Raw genomic sequence first — 18,240 nt, 5'->3', positions numbered from 1 at the left:
GAGGCTGCTTAGTCCAAATCCCCATTACACAGATGAGGAAACAGCCCTAGAGAGGTCATGTGCTTGTAGGTGCAAAGTCATATAAGTTGCAAATTTGGGAAGTGGAACTTGAATATGCTATGCCCTCCTGCTTCATCTGTGGGGTCACTGTGCACCATACTAGACAATTTCTTTTTAAAAGACAACCACTCTTTGGGAGGTGGCCATCTCATTCATATCCCTCTCTCTGGGAAGCATCACACCTCATGCAATCTTAACGAGAGGTGTCCCAGAGGAGTCCTGATCCAGCAGACACCGCCTGATATTATAGCCTCTAATGGGATGTGTTTTCCCCTGATAGAAGTGGCCCAGCAGGGAGGTGTTCCAGATGTGAGAGTGACTCAGCCCTCTCTTGTACAACCAGTTCCCCACTTAGTCTCTCTCTGCTTGAGTGGGTTCCAATTTCTTTCTGCTAGCTCTGGCTCCTGATTGCCAATTGATTGATGTTTTACATTCTATTCCCCTTAGGCTTACTTCGAGGATCTAGAGAAAGAAGAGATCTCAGAACAATCTAGGCCAAATTCTCACTTTATGGACAAGGGGCTTAGACTCAATAACATCAGACAAGTTATAGGTAAGCTGCAGACTCAGAATTTGAATCTAGGTTCTTTTACCCCAAATCAAGTGCTTCTCCTACTACAGATCTCTGTGTCTTCTCCCTGTGGGATCATTCTAGGCTTTGATTTCTTTTTGTTGCAAAAGATCATTTCCTCCCTCTCCCACCCCCCTGTGACATTACTTAATTCAGCTGCTTCCTGCACCTGGCTTTGCCTTGAACAAGGAGGGAGGGATTAGACTCAGCCAGCAGCCTCAGCTTACCTCCATGTGGGACTGGCGCCTCTCCTACTGCATTCGCTATCTGCCCATATCAAGAAGAAATGAGCTTTAATTATTGATGCTACTGTGCCTGGAGCAGGGGGTATAGAGAAACTTGTGAATTTTCCACTAAGTCCCAAATGAGCTGCTCAGTATCCTGGCAACATGAAGAAGACTGCAATGTTCCTGATCTCCTGAGCCTGGCAGAGGTCATTTCCAACCCTCTGTCTCCTGATAGGACTATCAATCAACCATCCCTCTTTAAGGTCTCTGAAGAAGGAGAAAGGTCTCTAACTGGCTGAGTGACTGTGAAAAAGTCACTTCAGTTTTGTGGACTCAATTTCTCATCTGAAATACAGGCTTTATATGGATTATATGATCTCTAAAGTTGGTCATACCAATATTTTGTCATTAATTCCTATGGTTCTGCTGCCTTTTTTTGTTTTCCTGTTTTAGATTCTTCTTGTGGACAAGAAAGGCTCTGTGAGATGCAGTCTCAATTAACTCTCATTGAGGTTTAAGCCCATCAGAGGGACAGTGTACTTGGAGTAGGAGGTTTGGAATCACTTCTCAACACTGATATTTTCTAGTTATAGTTATAAAATTCTTGGCAAATAGATTAATCTTTTCTTGCCTCAGTTTCTTAATCTACAAAATAGAAATGAATAATTATTAATAATAATGGAGAGTAATAATAAAATTAATAATAACTGATGGTGATATAAGGAACTGTATAGTATAATAAAATATAACACAATAATTATATTTTTATATAGCATTTTAGATTTGCAAAGAACTTTAACAATATTATCTCATTTGGTCCTTACAATAATCTCAGAAGATATATAATGTTGTTATTGTTTTTTTTAGTTTTTATAGTTGAGGAAATTGAGGCAGCTAAAATTGAAATGACTTACCCAAAGTCACATAGCATCTGAGGTAAAATTTGAATTCAGGTCTAACTCCAGGTCCATTGCTCCACCTGTATCCTAAAACTCAATGTATATGAGTTGTTAATATTATTTATTTTGGGGTGTAAGGATGATCTAATTGAAGAATTCATCACTCTATTCAGATTCAATTGACCCGGCTGATTAGGTTGAGCTAATTTTGACAGCATTACAAGGTGTAGTTCTGCTGAACTTGGCCACAAGGGGGTAGTCAAAAGCCAGGAACAAATTCAGTGCCAATCACAAAATACAAGGTCCAGCTGTCAGAGCAAAGAATGCCAGGACCAGAAAAAATATTTAAGGGATACAGTTTATCTAAATCAGGTTAGCGCACTGTAAGAAACAGAATCTAGGAGCAGCTAGGTGGTGCAGTGGATAGAGCACCAGCCCTGAAGTCAGGAGGACCTGAGTATAAGTCTGGGCTCAGACATTTAACACTTCCTAGCTGTGTGACCCTGGGCAAGTCACTTAACCCCAATTGCCTCAGCAAAAAAAAAAAAAAAGAAAAAGAAAAAGAAAAAGAAAAGAAAAGAAAAAGAAACCGAATCAGGAGCATTATATCCAAATTGATTTCCGCCTCCATCTCTGTCCCCAGCTGAAAATGATCATAGATTTAGAACTGGAAGGCATCAATCCAGCCCCCTCTTTTTATAGTTGAATATCTTTTACAAGTAAGAAGCAATCAAGGCAAGATTTAAATCAAGATCTTCATCTCCAAATTTAGAGCTCTATTGTGTTCATATGATCTTTCCTACTCAAATTTGCCAGAACACTTTGTCTGAATCTCTCTTTCACTCTCTTATATCATCCTTATTAGTGGATACAAAGTATTAATGTATATATTAATATATTCTCTTTAGAAAACAAAAGCTCCATGAGGGCAGAAACTGTTGCTTTTCATCTTTCTATCCCTAGTACCAGGTATCCTCCCTGGAAAGGAGTAGTTGCTTAAACAGTATTTGTTGGATTGAAATCAGGAGTTCCCATTCATTCCAAATCTCTGTGTCTACTGTGTGATCAGAATCTATGCATAAGTTATCGTGAGGATTGTTTCCTTTATCTGTTGAGCTAGATGACTGCTCCTTCAGAGCCAGCTGGATTACATAGTGGATAAAACACTGATTTTTCCAGTCAGGAAGATAAGTTCAAATCTGACCTCAGATATCCCTGAGCAATGTATCTCTGGGTGAATCACTTAATTTCTGCCAGACTCAGTTTCCCCAACTGTAACATGAAGAAAATAATAGCACTTACCTCCCAGAGTTGTTGTGAGGATCAAATGAGCTAATATTTCTAAAGCATTTAGCACAACGTATGGTCCATAGTATATGCTTAACAAAGGTGGTTTTTTACCCCTTCCCAACTCTAGAATGCTTTGATTCTCCCCATACTGTATGGTTTTTCAAAGAATCTGGTCTTAGAATCAATAAGAACAAATTCAGAGTCAAAACCTAAGAATTGTTATTCTTAAAACAATATGATACAAATCCCTGAAAAACACAGGCCCACCTTTTCATTCCTTTAAAGATGTCTTGGCACAAATGTCACAGATGGCTAGGGCTTGAAGGACCCCTCCCAAAGAGTAGTGTTAGGTCTGACACTTCATGAAGGAGTGTACTCTCATTTCCTTACCTTCATGTGTGTCCTACATGAAAATGATTGCTAGATAGAAAAAGGTGGTGTTTCACATGAGAACGGTACCATTCTCTAGTCAAGGGTATCTAAATAACTTTATTCTATGCTTTGAAATATAGGAAAAAATCTGGTTGCAGTTTTTATCCTGTGTTCTCTCTAGAAGTAATTGAGAATTTTCAACTATTGCCTATTGTAGAACAGATAAATTATTCACATAGAGAACCCTCTCTTTGTGAGGTGAATGATAGCAAAGCTAGAACCTATGAATATCTTACCATAGCCCACTCAACCCAGCCAGATCTACATTAACGAACAAACAAAATTTCATTTTAAAAAAATTCCAGAGGGCTAATTATGAAGAGTGATATCCATCTCCTGACAGAGAAGTAATGCGATAACACAAACATATTTTTTAATATGGTCAACAAGGGGATTTGTTTTGCTTGACTAAACATAGTTCCATAAATCCCATACTGTGTAGAAAATTCTTTAAATTTCTTTTTCTTTTTTTTTCCAATGGGGATGAAGAGGTAGGAGGGAAAAAATAAAGTACTCCCTCCTTCTGACATGAAGGACCTATAGGGGGTAATTTGAGAACTGTAGTGTTCTCTTCTTTTTTTTATAATATATGATGGTTCTCTGTGGGAGCAAGTTTCTTGGGGAGGTTTCTGGAGGAAGCCTTAGTTTCAGTTCAGAGTAATAATCATTCCAAATGCAGCCAGGTGTTAAAAGTTCAGATCTTTTATTGTCTCCAATATAGCCCGGTTAGTTTTCTTAAAGGCCTATCTTCCTCCTTGGTTCCAAGAGCTCTTGCAGCTTGTCTGCCAGCTTCTGCCTCCAGCTCTCTCTGAATCTTCTCAACTGATGCCTCCACTCACTCCTGACTCTCAATTTCCCAGAGTGCTCTTTGGGCCTGAGAGCCTCTTGCTTATATGCTGTACACTGAGTACACACCAATCATTATATGACTGGGAAACCATTATTTGTTGTAGGATTAAATAAGTTCTAAACTAGATTTAACCATTGTCTCCTCAATTCCACTTAGTACCTTGTTTCAAGTTCTGGCCCATAACATCTCCTTGTAGTATCAGATCAATCATACTGAACCATGCTAAATTAGATAACTATTGTCTCTATCAATTCTAATGACTTAACACTTTATAAGGATTCCAACAGAGGACCTTAAAACTAATTTGCCCAATTGCAATCCTCACTTAAGTGAACCTTAGAACTTGAATATCTGACACCATATCAATGATGATCCCTGACTTCCCTTGGAGGCACCTAAGTTCACAAGACTTCAGGAAATACATAGACACTTTTACTTTAAATGTACTATCCTCCCCCTCTTTCCTCTATTATTGTATCAAGTCCCCTTGACTTAAGCACTGTCTTGGGTAGAACCTGAAGGAGAGAGGTTTTAATTACTTTTCTAGCAGTAACTTTCCATGTTTTTTTGATGGCCAATCTCTTCTTATTGGTTTTCCTGTACTCCATCTGCACAGTCATTTCTTCCAAAGAAGGTCCTGGGTCCCTTTTACTGGTACTACTATCTTCAGTTTTACTTGATTCCCACCATTGAACTCTCCTCATACAGAGATAGTGCTAGTTCTAGAACAGGACTAAATTATATCAGAATACTAGTTCACTGGATTATAGCTCTTTTGTTTCTTTAGGCATAGAAAATCTCCATGCCATTTACACTTTCACTTGTTTTGCACCTAGCTCTCTTTATACCACCACCACCACCTTATCCTGCCCCTACCCAAAAAGGAAGAAAAGAAAGAAACAAACTTTTATACAGAGCTTCCTGTGTGCTAAATGCTTTTGCAAATATTATCTTATTTGATCCCCACAATAATCTGGGAGATAGGTGCTAATGATGGGGATTTTGAAAACAGCTATTCTCTTCCCTTATTAAAAAAGAGCCTATCTGGCTATTATCAGCTATAACCAAGTTCTTTTATATAGAGTGAAGTAAGGATGGAACTCTTTACCATCCACCATATTCCATCCCTCCAAGCTCTAAGAATCTTTAAAAACAATCTTTGAAATCTTGATTAGCACATCTTTAGACAAATCTGGAACCTGGTCAGCCAAGTCTATTCCACTTGGTTCCTCTTTGATCCTGCCCTCTGAACTACCAAACTCCTCCCTGGTTCCTCCTCTTACTTCATAGATCCTGCCTCTGCTTCCTCCCCTGAGACTAAAAGTTGTGTACCCCAAAATGCAAACCACTTATTCATTTATGACTGTGTTGTAATTGCTTGAGCCTATGAAGTTATTTTCATGTAAATAAAATTTTGTAATTTGTGATAGATGCCTGACTTGATTTCTTCAGTTCAATTAAACTGTAACCAAATCCCTATTATACTATTTTTACAAATTCTTTACAATTATGCTCTCCCAAATCTATTACATATTACTCTTTCTGATGTCTATTTTGCCTCATCACTATTATCCTCACTTTCTAGTTGAAACTAAAGAAGACCAAGGTTAAGAAATTTGTTCAGGATCATATAGCTAGTAATTGTTTAAAGGCTAAATTTGAACTTAGGTCTCTTTATCTCCCAGCCCAGAGCTCTAGCCACTACACCTTCTAGTAGTCTTGTATACTCTCTCTATGTGGATTTGAGAATAAATCATTTCTTTTTTTTTTTTTTTGGATTGAGCCCTACTCTAAGATGTACCTGAGTGCTTACTGCTTGTATCAGCAACTTTCTACCAAATTTTGGAGTTTGAAATAACTATTCCATTCTTTATATCTAACCACTTTTCTTCCTTCAGTCCCATTCAGGAGTGATTGAATTGGGCTGTGCAGATTCCCAGGAATTCTTCTTCTTTTGACATTTTTTAATTAATATGTTTTGTGTTTTATATCCTCCTAGCTTTCTCTAGTATTCATTTCCCCCCCTACCCACCATTCATCCAGAGTCTAGGATATTTAAAAAACAGAAGGTTTTTTAAAATACAAAAAAGAAATAAAGAAGAAGAGAGAGAGGGAGGGAGAGAGGGAGAAAAGTAGGAGAGGAGGGAGGGAGGGAGGGAGAAGGAAGGAAGGAAAGAAGGAAGGAAGGAAGCAAGCAAGCAAGCAACGAAGGAAGAAGGAAGGAAGAAACAAAAGAGGAAGGAAAGAAGAAGAAAGAAAGAGGAGAGGAAAAAACCAACACAATTGATTATTGCACTAAAAAAAAAAATATGAAAACTTGCAATAGGCAATGCTATGGACTTTCTCTCTCCCTGAACGGATTAATTGGAGGTATTCTATCATGCTTGATTTTTATGATTTTTTTTCTATTTTCATTTTATTCTTGTGTTTCTTTCTATTCATGTTGTTGTAGTCAATGTAGTCATTGTAGGAAAATAACTTTCCTGTCTCTGCTTACTTTACTCTGCATCGATTCATGCAGCAGTTCATATAGATCTTTCCATGTTTCATTGTATTCATCATACATGTCATTTCTTACAACAGTCAAATTCCATTACATTCATATATCACCATTTATTTAGCCATTCCCCAATTTATAGGCATCTTCTAAGACTTTGTTATCACACAAAAAATGCTGCTATAAATATTTTGGCTTATGCAGGAACTTTCTTCTTATCAAAAGTTTCCTTGAAGTATAAGCCAAGAAATGTAATCTCTAAGCCAAAGGTTGGGAATCTTTTAGTCACTTCATTTAATTCTAAATTGATTTACAAAATGGTTATAGCAATTCACAGCTTCCCTAACAGTACATTAGTGTGCCTACCATCCTACAATACATCCTTCCAATACTAATTATTGTCATTGTTTGTCATCTGCCAATTTGCAGGGCAGAAGGTAAAACCTCAAAGTTTTTGATGTTCCTCTTATTTTAGCAATTTGGAGAATTTTTTCATGTAGTTTTTAATAATTTGAGATTTCTCCATTGAGAACTGTTTATTCATATACTTTGGCCGCTTATCCATTGGGGAATGGCTATTAGTCTTACATATCTTGGTTATTTCTTGAAGAATGTCTGGGAAAGAGACTCAGCTGATGACTATTTACATAGCACCTGTCCTTATAACTTAAAGGAAGTAGGAACCTAAAACTCAAAGGACTTGGAATCCCTGCCAGAGAGAAATAAGTTCATTGTTATGATAATATCTTTAATTAATTAGCAAAAAATTTATAAATATCTTACCATGTGCTAATGGAGCAGCTAGGTGGAACAATGGATAGAGCACTGAGCCTGGAGTCAGCAAGACCTGAATTCAAATCCAACCTCAGATACTTCCTACCTATGTGACCCTGGGCAAGTCACTTAACCCTGTTTGCCTCAGTTTTCTCATCTGCAAAATGAGTTGGAGAAGAAAATGGCAAACCACTCCAGTATTTTTGCCAAGAAAATCCCAAATGGAGTCTTGAAGAGTCAGACATGAATGAAACAATTATGTGCTAGGTGCTAGAGTTAAAAAAGGAAACATCCCTGTTCTCATAGAATTTGTGGGAATAGTCTATTGTGGGAAGGCAACATGTAGAATGATAAATAAATCTAAGAAATATACAAAGTACTTTCAGGAGGAAGGGACAGATAACGCTAGCATATGGGGCAGGGAAGGGGAGAATCAGGATAAGTTTCATTGAGGAAGTGGCACTTGAATTGAGTCTTGAAGGAAGCTAGAGACATTAAGAGACAGAGGTAAGGAAAGAATGCTTTCTAGGTATGGGGGTCAGCCTAGACAAAGGCATGGAGTTAGTAAATAACACATTGTGTCTGGGGACTAGCAAGAATATCATCAGAGAACACAGAGTTTGAATAAGAGTAATGTGCAATAGAATTGGAAAAGCAAGTTAGAAGCAGATTATAAAGGGCTCTAGAAGCCAAGGAGTTTATATTTTATCTTATATATCCAGGAGTACTTGAGAGGGGAGTGATGTGATCAGAACTATATTTTAAAGATATCCTTTTGAGAGCCATTTAATGGATGGATTGGAGAGAGTTAAGACTAGAAAAAAGAGAGACCAATAATGAGGCTTCTGCAATAGTTTAGTAATGAGGTAATGAGGGCTTAGAGTGGTAGCCATAAATGAAGAGTAAGCAATAGATACAAGAGACAACAATTTCTAGTAATTGATTGGATATGGTAGATTTTTGAGAATGAAGAATGAAAGATGACTTCTAGGTTGCAAACCAGAGTGCCTCAAAAAATGTATATAGCCTGGACAGAAATAGGAATATTAGAAAGAGAGGTAAATTTAGGGAGGAAGAAAATGAGTTCCATTTGGAACATGTTGAGTTTGGAACATGCAGGTGGAGAGAGCTAGTAGGCAGTTGATGATTAGAGATTTGGAATAAGGAAGACCTGAATTTAGTTAATGGCTGAATGACCATGGGCCTTTAATTTTTTTTAACTTCAGTTTTCTCATCTTTTTAGGCACTACATAAATGCTAATTTATTACTATTGTTTAAGATTCATCTTCATAATTAATTTCTTGAGAGTAAATGAGATTACCACAATAAGTAGTATAGAAAGAGAAGAGAGCCAAGGACCATGAATCAAAAAAGAAATTTTTTTAAAAATTAAGTACCTGTTATTTACCAGGTGGAGGTACAAAGGCAAAACACAGTCCCTGCTCTCAAGGAGTTCTCAGTCTAATGGGGGAGACAATCTGAAAACAACTATGTACAAGCAAGTAATATACAGGAGAAATCAGAAGTAATCTGAGACAAGGCATTTAGAATCAAGAGGGATCAAGAAAGGTTTCCTATAGATGGTGGGATTTCTGCTGGGATTTGAATGAAGTCAGGGAAGACAGAAGGTAGAGATAATGAGGAAGAACATTCCAGACATGGGGAAAGTCGGGTACAATGTCAGGTCTCAGGGGATGGAACATCTTATTTGAGGAGCATCAAAGATTCAAAGAATATGTTGGGGAAGGATTTAAGGTGTAAGAAGACCACAAAGGTAGAGGGAACAAGTCATGAAGGACTTTGAATGCCAAACAGGATTTTATATTTGATTCTGGAAGTGATAGGGAGTCATGGCAGTTGATTGAGTAGGGGAGTGACATGATGAGAATTGAGCTTTCAGAATATAATTTTGATAGACTAGTAGAGGGTAGACTAGAATGAGTATGAGACTAGTGGCAGACCAATCAGAAGGTTATTTCAAAAGTCCAGGCATGAGGTGATGACAGCCATTACCAGAATAGTGACAGTGGCAGAAGAAGGAAGGGATCATATTTAAGGATAGAGGAGATTGGGGGCATGTTTGTAGATAGTATAGGAGGGAGCAATGGAAAAAGAGAGAATAAAAACTAAGCATAGGAAGGAATAATTGCAATGCAATCTGACAGAGAAACTGGGAGTGAATGAGATCTGAGGCTCATGTTGAGGGAAGAGGTGTTTAGTACTGCCAAGAAGAGCCACTTCTTCCTCAGAGAGAGGGACAAAGGAAGAAAGAATGTGAGGTGATGCAAAGGGCTTTTGAAATGTAGAATAGAGGAGAGGAAGAAACTCAGGGAGAATGCTCTCTCTCTCTTTTTAAAACAAGTAAGCAAAAGTTGAGAATCTTTGCCCAGAACAATGAGAGGAGCTGCTATGGGAGCTTGAGGAAAGAAGAGAAAGACTCCATGGGGAGAAGTACAGAAAAACCATTCAGTGAAGTTCATCACGTAATCTTCAATGTAATGTTATATTATTCATAGACTTGTATAGTCTTAGCCTCCACTAAAGTCATACCTCACCTTGGAGTGCCTGCAAGGGTGAATTCTCAAAGCCTATGCCAACTGAGCACAAGCCTTGGTAACAAGGCTTTTAAGTCTGGACCTGACAAATCTGTCATCAGACAATCAGCTTGGGTAAGCATGGAAAAACTCATCACCAGAAGGTTGGCCACCAAGAGATGGATTATTTTTGGCTCTAGCCACTCACTCATGAGAGATAAATACCAAAAGCTGCAATGTGCACCAGTGGAGAGAACACCCATATCCATGAAACAGAAGACACTTGATTTATTGGAATATAGGATATAAAACCTGAGTGAGATTTTAGAGATGCTCCACTTAATTCACTTCATTATACAGATGAGAGGGTCAATTGTGAGAGCTAGAGATCAAGCTGCTTGAAAAGTTGGGTTTGTTAAAGTCTGGAGACATAATACATCAAGGATGTCTTAGGAATTTGGGAAAGAATAGATGGTCCTGTTACCTATGATCTGAATAAAGAAACACTGAAGTATATTCTGAATCAAGATTTAGAGACTCAGAGAGCACCAATGCACACCTTAATCAATAGCCTTAGGCTTCCCAATTGATGGGTCTTAATTTGATTGTCTCCCATAGGAGTTATTGATTTAGACATGCACCTTTTGTGCTGTTTCTGACTGCTGGTGAGACAAACATGGACTTGGGAAGTAAGGGGGCACAGCCTCTTTCCTTTGTTGCCTTTTGATGCCCAGAACCATAAGAAGAACCAAGATTTCCTGAGAGGGAATGAATAGGAGTAGGGGGAAGGGAAGAATTCCAGATCATTCATCCTACACTTCTGCTAAAGGCATGGACTACATCTAAATCATCATGAACAAGAGCAAATTCTATTTGGATTGTATAGAGAGTTAAGTCTCCTTATTCATCTCTTCCTAAATGTGACTTTCCTCAACCATTGATTGCAATGTCTCATTTGATAAAATTACCACTCGAAAGAAACAATCTGAAGAACAATAGGTAAAGAATAGAGTAGGTGGAAATTGATTAAAAAACCATGACCCACAGTTTCAGAATGGCAGCTAAGCATCAAAAAATCTCTGAATGTGGATTGAATTATTTTGCCCTTCTGAAAATAAGACTGTGGGGTTCTAGGTAGAAGAAATTTCTGCTTTTTGGTACATGATTTCTGACCCCAAGGTGTGGAAGAGAGAGAACATTCAACACCTGTAAGTGAATAGAAGTAATGAAAAATAAGTTGTGGAGAGCACTGAATGCCAAATTAAGGAGTTAAAGGCTTCTAGATAACACAGTGAAATAGAATGCTAGATATGACATCAGAAAAACCTGAGTTCAAATCTTTTCTCAGGCACTTAATAGCTGTGTGTGACTGGGCAAGTCACTTAACTTCTTTCTGCTTCAGTTTCCTCTTCTATAAAGTGGGTACAATAATAAAACTTACCTTCTGTGGTTGCTGTGAGGATCAAATGAGATAATATTTATAAAGCACTTTGTAAATCTTAAAGCATTATAGAACTGCTAATTGTTATTATTGTTGTTTTTAATATTTAATATTAATTTTATTTATTTACTTAATATTAATTATAAATAATTATTATTATCCTATAGATAATGTAATTTTTGAATAGAAAAGGTACATGATCAGATCTGTACATTAGGGAAATCATAATAACTAGTAATCATATAACTCTTTAAAGTTTACAAGTTCTTTAAAACTATTATCTCATGATCAACTGTGATGGACTTGACTCTTCAATAATGAAATGATTCAAGGCAATTCCAATAGACTTGTGATGGAAATAGCGAACTATGGAGATAGAATATGGATTGAAGCATAGTATTTTCATCTTTTTTTGGTGGTGGTGTTTGTTTGCTTTTTTTCTTTCTCATGTTTTTCCCCCTTTTGATCTGATTTTTCTTGCTCAGCATGACGAGTATGGAAATATGTTTAGAAAAATTGCACATGTTTAACCTATATCAAATTGCTTGCTATCTTGGGGAGGGGAAAGGGAGAAAGGAGGGAAAAAATTTGGAATACAAGTTTTGCAAAAATAAATGTTGAAAACTATCTTTACAGGTATTTGGAAAAATAAAAAAAAATCTATCTAAATAAATAAATTAGGAATATTGGGGAGGCTTAAAAAATAAAATATATTATGTACTCAAAAAAATTTTATCTCATTAGATCCTCCCTATCTGGGAGGTAGTTCTATTATTATCCCTGTTTTACAGATGAGAAAACTGAGGCAAAAAAAGTCATTGAGTGACTTTGCCATATAGCTATTAAATGTTTCAGACAGGATTTGAATTCTCACTCTTTCTGGATCACCTAGCTGCCAGATTAAAAACTAAAACCAAAAACCATTATGCAGTTGTGAGAAGGCCAGTTTAGAAAGGAGTAGGAATTGAAAATGGGGGACCGAGGGGGGCAGGTGAGGATGCTATATTTTAACCACCTTCAATGTCTCCTAATCTTAAGCATGTTCACATCTTTGCCTTATCTCTAGGCCTGCTGAATGGTCTTCAGTTAGAAGGAAGGCAAGGAGAGAAGTCTAATTCTGGACTTTCAAGCTATGCAAGGTTAATTGTAATATACACAGTTCACTATTCTTATCCCTACCAAGGAGTGAACCTGAGAGAAAACTAATGCAATGACTGGAAAAGGAAAGGAACAGAATCTTTCTCTTCTAGAAGACTTTAAATATGTCAGATCCTTCTCTGACCCATAAGCAAGGAGTAAATTACTTCAGGAATGGGTGGTGGAGGAATGGAGGTGGGGTGAGGCTAAAACACAAATTCAGTCCAGCATTTAAAAGTCTCCCACCTACTATTCTAGCCTTATTTCATAATTGTTTTCTTTCACTCTCTTGTCCAAACTGCTCTGCTAGCCACTCAGTACATTCTGTTTCCTACCTCCCCACCTTTGTACAGGCAGTACACCATGTCTAGGATATACTCCTTCCTCACCTCTACCTTAAACAATCCATGGCTTCAGACAAAGCATAACTCTGGTACCACCTCCTGATTCCCTCTGTCCCCAATTAGCAGCACTCTCTTTCTCTTGAAATTACTGTGTGGATAATTGTGGAAATATGTAGAGAAGAATTGTACATGTTTAACATATATTAAATTACTTGCTATCTAGGTGAGAAACTGGGTGGGGAGGGAAGGAGAAAAAACATTTAGAGCACAAGGTTTTTCAAGGGTGAATGTTGAAAACTATGAAAATAAAAGGCTTTAATAAAAAAAAAAGAAAGAAAGAAAGAAAATAAGGAGCATCTAGGTGAGGCAGTGGATAGAGCACCAGCCCTGAAGTCAGGAGAACCTGAGTTCAAATTCTTCCTGGCTGTGTGACCCTGGGCAAGTCACTTAACCCCAATTGCCTCAACAAAAAAAAAAAAAGAAAGAAAGAAAAGGAAAAAAGAAAATAAAAAATGGGGTAAATAAAGCAACAATAATTGAAAAAAATTACTTTGTGTATATGTGGGTGTATCTTCTTCTTTTTCTTATCTTATTATGTGTCATTAATCTCCCCCCAAACAAACAGTAGATTATAAACTCCTTCAGGGCAGACTTAAAAAAAATCATATTCTCAGCATCTGGTGCAGGGCTTGGTACACAGTGGGTACTTAATAAATACTTATAGAACTGAATTGAAGAGTCGTTCCTCAGTCTGAGAGCTTTGCAATTCCTGGCATCTCTCTAACCAAGGAGTACCAGGCATTCCTTCCCCAGTGGGGCCAAGGAATCTTTGGGTCCCTGCCAGACTGATGTTACTTTTCAAGTGGATGGGGCCTCTATCTTCCCTGTGATTAAAAAATAAATAAATAAATAGCAATGTGAAATTGAAAATGTGTGTGGGAGTCGGGAGTATCAGGACAGCACCGCTCAATCCTGCTATTGTGTTGGAGCTGGATAATTAGTGTCTGATCGTTTTAAACAGATGGGTCTCTCTGGCAGAAGGGATTACAGCTTGAAATCAATCCTGAACAAATATTATATTAATTTCTCGACTTCTTCTCTCTGTGGACAAAGCCCCGTCATCTTCCTCTGAACGCTGGAAAGACGAGAACATTAATATTAGATCATTTGGAGATGAGATGGAAGTGTTGGAGAGAGGAGGAGGAAGGGCTTGGGCTTCATAGGAACCTAGGTGGAGGAGGGTGTTAAAAGTTTCATGTTGATGGATTCGTGTGGAAAGGTGGAGGAGGGCTGTAAGAACAAACAGGGATGTGCAGGGTGGCAGCTTCTCTCCCAGCTTTTGTTTTTGCCCTGGAAACTGCTCAGACCATAAGAAGGAACCCTGAAGGTTGGCCGGCCTGCCCCTGATATTTGTTGCTTTGTTTCTGAGTGCGGTTGGTTTCTGTATAAATAGGTCTGCAGGGTGCCCCAGCTAGATGTCTGATTTCCCAATCACACCAGGTATTCTACAACTGAAAAACAGACCTCCGCTGCCTGAAAGGGAGAAACCTCCCCTCCTCCAGCAACCTTCAGCTGTACCTTTCCAAGTGGGCGCTGCCCTATCCAATCGTCACGAGAGACAGTGTTCTCTACAAGGCACCCTTCCTCCTTTTTCAAAAGCCCTTAAAAAAAAAATAACACATGGGGAAACCCATGAGCCCATTCCGTCTTGTGGAAGGGGTAAACCACAAAAAGTAAAAATCTTCAAAATAGTGAGTGATCTCTCAAATTATCCATATTAATAGTGGGGAGAAGCATAAGTAACCCAAAAGGGCACATTATCCAAAATTCATGTGGATTTAGCTATGTCGGAGTCCGCAGCCCCCCAAAAGTATTTACATTATTAATTATGTTTGGCTTGGACTAATATGAAAATCAGGTTGCATTCCCAGAATGCCTGGTGGTTATGTGGGGGTGGCCCAGGTGCCTAGGAAAGAAAAATCAGCTGAGAATTCTCTAAAGTGCTCAATTTACACGGATAGTTGGTTGGATTTTATTGTTTCCTATCTTCTGTGTATTAGTAAGGCGCTGTGTGACTTTGGACAAGTTACTTGTGAAGCTGGATCTTGGTTTCCTTATTTATAAAACTTCCATCTCATCTCCCAGTGATCTAATATTAATGTTCTTGTCTTTCTAGTGTTCAGAGAAAGATGACGGGGTTTGTTCATTTAACCAACATTTATTAAGTTTTTGCTGTATGCACAGTTTTGGGAGGGACCCAAAGTTTAGATGAGACATGATTCTTGCTTTCTTGGGGGTGTACAGTCTAGTAGGTGATATGACACATCCATAGAAAACTGTCGTAGTCATCCTGCCTCTAAGCATTGGCCCTAGTCATCCCCCATACCTATAACATGCTCCTTACTTATCTCTGTCTCTCAGAAACCTGGCCTTCATTCAAGGCTTGACTCTGTGAAGTCTTCTAAGTCCTCGAAGATACTGATGCTCTCTATCAGAATTTTCCTTGAACTATAGAGATTTATGTAGAAATAAATATGCACATCCTCCAAAGAATGTAAGATTGCTGAGGACAGAGATTGTTTCATTTTTATGTCCCCAGTTCCCATTATTGTGTTTTGTACATAATTTGGTGCTTAATACATGCTCATTGATTTGAAACATCTCTTTAAAAAGTTGTCCAGGAAAGTTTATAATAATCTCTTTTTTTTTCCTTGGGAAATTTCCTTGGACGAGATAATTTCTAACATCTTTCCTCGGTCTTAGAGTCTATGGCTGGAGTTCTATAGACATTAAGCCACCATCTCTACCACTTTGGAAAATCATATAGCTTTATTCAGTTGGATTCTCTAACTGGTGGCTTGGCAGCTTGACTTATGCACACCCAACCTCCTCCAGGCTTCTGCAATGGGTGAAGAATGGGTCTCTCCTTGCCCTAAAGCAGAAAAGCTCTCTGTAACATTTGTTCTGTTCCAGCATGCAACAGGAACATAAGGGCTAACTTGCTGGAACCCTCCTGCAAAAGGGCATAAGCCTGAGGACCTGAATGGGGGAGAAGGCAGAGGGATCTGGCCCAGTCCTATACATTTCTGATGCTAGAGGGAGAATAAAGGGGATTTGGCCCCAGAGAAATCTGCTTACAGAGACAGAGATATGACAGAAAATAAACTTCATTCAGAGAGATCTGAACACCTTAACTATGAGACTTTAAACAAGTCATTTCACATCCAAGAACCTAGTTTTCCTCATCTATAAAAGGAAGATAATGGTGTTTTCATCACCTTTTCTCACTGTCTTATTGTGAGCAAAGTACCATACTAATATAAGCTCTTATCATGAATGAGTCAGAAGCCTAGCCTTTTTGGGGAGCTCTCCTCATTCTTTCTGTCACTCCCAAGAATTTTCTTTTTATTTAAAAAGGGTCTCTTTAAAATTATAAACTTAATAGACACGCATATTTCAACATAAAAACAGAAACAAAAAAAGGATTATATATGAAGCTGTGAATTTCTATTATGTACAGCTTGCTTTTTGTTTGTTTAAAAGGGAATATCAGATTTAACACATTACTGCCCCACTTGTTTTTCTCTAGTTCTCTTTAGTTATTTTAAAATGTTTCTTTGATGTTTTTTCCCACCATCATCACTTTTTGCTTGTCCACTCTTAAAATTTTTAAAGCTTTTTATTTTCAAAACACATGCACAGATAGTTTTCAATATTCATCCTTGCAAAACCTTGTGTTCCAAATTTATTTTCTTCCTCCCTTCCCCTACTCTATGCCCTAATGTAATCCATTAATATACATTAAACATGTACAATTCTTCTATACATATTTCACAATTATCATTATCCACTCTCTTGTTGTTATTCAATCATCGTTTCATTGTGTCTGACTCTTCATGACCCCATGTGGGTTTGTTTTTTTTTTTTTTTTGGCAAAGACATTGGAATGGTTTGCCATTTTCTCCTTGAGCTCATCTTACAGATAAGTAAACTGAAGCATATAGGATTAAATGGCCTGCCCAGGATCACACAGCCAGTAAGTATCTGAGGATGGATTTGAGCTCAGGTCTTTTTGACTCCAGGCCCAAAGCTGTATCATCTATCTGTGTCATACACTCTGTCCCAACTCAATTCTCCCCCCTGTCTTCCCTTGTAGCAAGTAAACATAGTCAAGAGAAATCCATTCTCACAATGACCTTGTCTGAAAATGTATGTCTCATGCTACACATTTCTGCTAAGTATTTTCCTGGGCAAAGAGCATCCCTACCTTCCTGGTCCCTTTCTTTATTAAGTATTTTTCTGAAATGCCCAGAAGAGTCTTATGTCTCCAATTCTGCCCTAAAACTGAACTTCATGAAGCAGAGGACTGAAAAGATGCCTTTGGTTCAAAATGCTTGGGGACTATAAAGGACTGAGAAAGGAAGCCGACGTGGCAGTAATACAGAGTCTGGCAACTCAGGCTCCAATCTGAGGATTGGGATTTGACTCCTGGCCCAGTTGCCTACTAAGTGATCTTTGGGCAGCTAATATAATAGGCTAATTACTTAGTTGAACAGTCAGTGAGTCAGCATCTTTCTTGGAGTCTGACTCTTCTTGACCCCCATTTGGGATTTTCTCAACAGAGATACTGGAGTGGGTGGCCATTTCCTTCTCTAGCTTATTTTACAGATGAGGAAACTGAGGCAAACAGGATGGAGTGACTTACTGAAGATCGCACAGCTAGAACATGTTTGAGGCTGGGTTTGAACTCAGGAAGATGAGTCTTCCTGACTCAAGGGTTGACATTCTAGCCACTGAGCCACGTAACTGCCTTTTCCTGGCAAATAGAACTCTGATGATCAGTGGGGGGAAAATGGCGGCATTTCCCACCCTGACTTTCAGAATTCATAAAGCCTGAATTCCAGCCTAAGAAAAAGGGAATATTGAGGAGAGGAAAAGGGAGGAGAAGAGAAAAGAAGCAGGAGGTTGAAAGACCCCAAGAAAGATACTGGGCCCCTGACTGGTTAACTAATTAGTCTATTATATTAGAATGAGATTAAACCCCCACATGGCAGCATCTAGTTCCATTAATGACATCATTTTAATTGAGATGGTTATTCATTCACTTAGCACTTTGAGAAATGCTACCAGGAGGGGCTGCAAGGTTCCCAAATATCCTAGAATTCTTGTTGCCCAATCTAAGG

The sequence above is a fragment of the Sarcophilus harrisii genome, chromosome 3 (assembly GCF_902635505.1).
Source record: "Sarcophilus harrisii chromosome 3, mSarHar1.11, whole genome shotgun sequence".
Classification (NCBI taxonomy): Eukaryota; Metazoa; Chordata; class Mammalia; order Dasyuromorphia; family Dasyuridae; genus Sarcophilus; species Sarcophilus harrisii.
Note: the sequence above shows the minus strand (reverse complement) of the source record.